Genomic DNA, 4,601 nt, shown 5'->3' with positions numbered 1-4,601 from the left:
AATGCCTTAAGTGTGGGCATTGCAATAAGTTTTCTATGACGTCGGTTTACATGAGAAATTCTTGAGCTTTAATTGCAAAGGTTGACGACTATATTTATATGTTGAGATTAAAGTGACTTTTTTTATGAGCATGTTTACACATTGATTTACTTTTGCCACTGAGACTTGCGGAAATCGGTTTTCATCCCAGGTATAGGGATGGTGTCCTAGATCTGGACTTGTTGGTTATTATACATATATTGTACTATTGAGCTTCAACATATTTTGATGGTGATCGGGAGAAACCCTGCCCTACTATAGTAGGTAGTCTTCACGACCAGTCTGTTGAGGTGGTTTTGAAGACCCGAGTTTATTTTTAAGTTCATATGACGTGTAGAATCCTGAATGGATGTACATCGAGAATCCAAAGAGTCACCACACGGGCTCGTGGTGGGCCAACGTCAAGGTTACGAAGACCTTGACAGCTCTCAACTTAGTTACTACGGTGACTAAGCTAGAGAGTGTTTTTAGGCCATTGATCAGTTTTTTCAAGATGTTTTAAAATGCATGTTATGCCAAGTTTGGTATTTATCAAAGTTGGAATCCCATATTTGATCAATTGGTATTTTATGTTTTTATGAGATTTATATACATGTATTTTCTAAATACTTGTTAAAAAGCTTTGAGACTATGATTATATATGAGTAAACATATATTCTGAGTTTTTTTTTTAAAATACCGGGGTTTAATATCTCGCCTTATAGATTTTTTTTTTAATGTAAGAAGGTTTAGAGATTATGTGGCTATTGCAAATGTTTAGCTATTGAAAAATTATTTATTTGTTTTTATATTCTTTTAAAATTGTGTTAACCCACTCACTGAGTGACCTAGGTTACTCACTCCCTCTCTCCCTTCCAGGCTTCATTAGTTATCGGCATCGTGGCAATGTGGAGTGCTTGGCATCATCTTGCATTATTGTTTTTATTTTCTTATTCTCAGTCTTACATATGTATATCTTTGAACATTTTGCATTGTATAAGATCAAGGATCCACTAGTGTATTTGTTACCCTATTTTACATGTTTTTCATGTTGTCGATTCTTTCTTGAAAACCTTGTTTTATTGTGACTAGTACATTTATGGAACCCTATTATCAAGTATTGGTATTGTGACTTCCTTTATGTTATAATTGTATTCCTTGTATTGTATACTTTGCATATGTGATTTTGGTTCAGGATTGTGAAAATACAGGATTTTGTTAACCTTGGGGCACCTCAAGGATTGAGCGGTGTGAGTGTCCCTCTTCGGTTGTCGTGGCGATTGTCGCATGCCGGGCCCGCAGGTCAGGACGTGGCATATAGTCTTCTTATAAGCCCTCAAACCTTTAACCTAAAACTGATAATTCTTAATTTACTTCCAATAATATTACTTAATGCCTTCTCGACACTAGTGCATCTGCTTACATGACACCCGATCAATAATTAGTAAAATTTATAAAATAATATACACTACCCATCTCTTTTATAATAAAATATATCAAATTACATCCAAACTCTCTTAATTGTGATGGAAGACCTTATTACCAGCGAAGATCCTGATTGAAAACTACAAAACACCACCCACATTCTCTGAGCTTTGAAAAAGCACCTACTTTAGCTGCCAAAATCAAGCTAGAAATTACGAACATACTCATAATCGAAGCACTTCTTAACATTTCGCAAAACCTTATTCTCAATTTTGAAATTTTTAACAAAACAGTCAAGTTGGATTATAGTATTCAGTTGGATATCAACCCAATCAATTTAATCCAAATTTTTTTTCTCTAAGGTCAATGCTTTGAATCAAAACCTATCTTGATTCATAAGACCATATCATCTGTTTTTGCCCAACCCCAACAAATCACTAATTACTCAAAACTCTCCATAATATCAAATTGTGGGAAAAAGGCACATGACTGATTTCAATACTTCAAGTTCCAAAATAATCAAATTGAAATCCCAATTTAATACCAACAACTCAAATACAACCTTCAAAGCCCTCTACTTTCAACCTAACACAGATAACTCCTAATTTACTTCTAGTATTATTACTAACTGACTTCCGAACACTAATGCATCTGCTCATATGACACTGAATCAGTAATTAGTAAAATTTGTAGAATCAAATACACTACACATCTCTTCTATAACCCACTTAATATATGCATACACTAAACCATTTCGTCTTAAATGAGTATTAGTTGTACCATAACTTACTACCCACATTTTTATCAATTGGCAAATTTGTTAAGAGTAACTTACTTATGACTCATTGAATTTAATCGCTTTGCTTATATTATAAAGAACCTTGTAACCAAAATTCCACTTGTAATGGGTAACATCCACAACCTTATATCCTTTAAAAATTCTTTTAATTTTCACAAACCCTATCACTCTCGTTGCTCACCATGTTTCTCCTGATCTTTGGCATCAACATCTTGGTTATCTGAGCTAAGCTATTTTTTCCAGTGTATTTGGTAGTTTACTTATTAACTCTAATAAAATAAATCCTTATATATTATGTTTTCAAGGAAGAAGTATTTATCTTTCTTTCCCTTTACGTACTCATGTTTTTACCAAACATTTACATCTTATTCATTGTGACATTCGGAAGCCCTCTTCACCATTTTATTTTTTAGCTATTGTTACTTAACTATATTCATTAATGACTACAACCACTTCACTTAAATATTCCCTCCGAGTCACAAATCTCAAACACTTATCCACTTTCAAACCATTAAAACCACCACTAAAAATCTCTTCTCCACCACTAATAAAATCTTTCGATCTGATGGCAACCATGAGCTTATAAAAGGCATTTTTTGATCATTGCCTTGCTTCCCATGGCATTTTCTATTGTTTTTTATCTTCATACCCCTCAATAAAAATTGTCTATAAAGTGCAAAACCTGTCACATCACTGAAACAGGACTAACTCTTATTCTCCATACCTAATTTCCTTAATCTTTATGGTTTGAAGGCTTTGTCTTTGCCACCTATCTCATCACTCACCTTCCTATTCCTACAATTCAAAACAAATCTACATACGAATTCTTTTTTCTCACTCCACCTAATATTTTTCATCTTGTGTCATTAGGTGTACATGTTTTCCCTTTCTTAGCTCCATTCGCACTAATAAACACATACCAAAATCAACATTATGTGTCTTTCTCATTTTTTTTCTTCTCAATAAAAAAGATGCCATTATCTTAATCCACTTACTTTCCAATGTTTATGCCTCTCCACATTCATTTCCTTAAGACTAATGTTGTTAGGACTGGCTTAAAGTATTGACCCGATGAAGCTAAGGGGTCAAGAGTTCAACTATGGGTTGACTTAGGTTTAAACCTTGTGTCGATAATAACAAACAAAAATATATATTATAACAATTACAAATAACAAAATGTGATATAAAATTAATTAGAATAATATAACAAAAATACAATTGGTTAAATTTAATATTTAAAGCCATACCATACTGATGTAAGGCAACATGCTAAGAGGAAATTGAATGGAGATAGATTTCTAGCTTTGCAATAGCAAGTTTTTAGGAATCACTCCTAACATTCATAGGCATCACACCTAAGCTTGGTTTACATTTCACAAAAACTAGAAAAAAAAAAAGATATTTAAAAAAACTATTCATTACTTCCTTTATTAATGCTTTCTTTATAGAAACTTGTAGTATATGAACTAGAAAAATAAGACTGATAAATCCTCACAATAACCCAAGAGATGCTCATGGAAACCAAAGCTTAAACACCCTAATAAATATTTTAAAACTTTTAAGTCAATTTAAAAAGACTTTTGACTTCGACTAGAAATTAGAACAAACATAGGCTTTGGTATCTTGCTTCTTTTTCCTTTGATAAATCATCAAAGAATTGACTCCATTTTGCATCAACTCCCCCTCTTTAAGAAAACTTAATCTTGGGGAGTTAATGGCATAAATTTGTTCATAGAGATCTGGATTGAGTTTATGAAAGTCTTGATCTATAATCTATGTGCAATCAAAAAGAAGGCAGCTTTTCCATTTCACAAGCCACTTTTGATATCCCCCTACTTCTGATATTAAAACAATCTGATAGTCCGAAAATAAATTTAATTTCTTTTTTATGTTGAAATGATCATGGTAGACTTGCTTCATTTTTGTCACTTGGAGAATTGCCTTCACAACCTACATATGGACTTAGATCCTCCACGTTGAAGGCATTACTTATACAAATCCCCTTCATTGAAATTTCGCAAACTTCCTACTTTCGCCATTGAAATTCTCTCTTAGAAAGAATGTGCAATGACTTTTGGGAGTTATTATAGACTTTACTTGACTTTTTCACATTGAATTCTCCATTTCAAATGTAGTTATAGGGTTTAACACAAATTTTATGTTTTTTATCATGAAAGAATAAGTGTTTTCTCACCCATAATGGTGCACGTCTATATTTATATAGACAAGAATGTCTAAAGAAGAATATGCATCACTTTTCATTGGAATCACATCACACCATGGAATCACTATAAAGTCCACAAGAAAGATATGAGGCAAAGTTTGAGTTACTGGAATGGAAGTACTATCAATCCATGCT

Source organism: Dioscorea cayenensis, chromosome 17, assembly GCF_009730915.1.
Source record: "Dioscorea cayenensis subsp. rotundata cultivar TDr96_F1 chromosome 17, TDr96_F1_v2_PseudoChromosome.rev07_lg8_w22 25.fasta, whole genome shotgun sequence".
Lineage (NCBI taxonomy): Eukaryota > Viridiplantae > Streptophyta > Magnoliopsida > Dioscoreales > Dioscoreaceae > Dioscorea > Dioscorea cayenensis.
Note: the sequence above shows the minus strand (reverse complement) of the source record.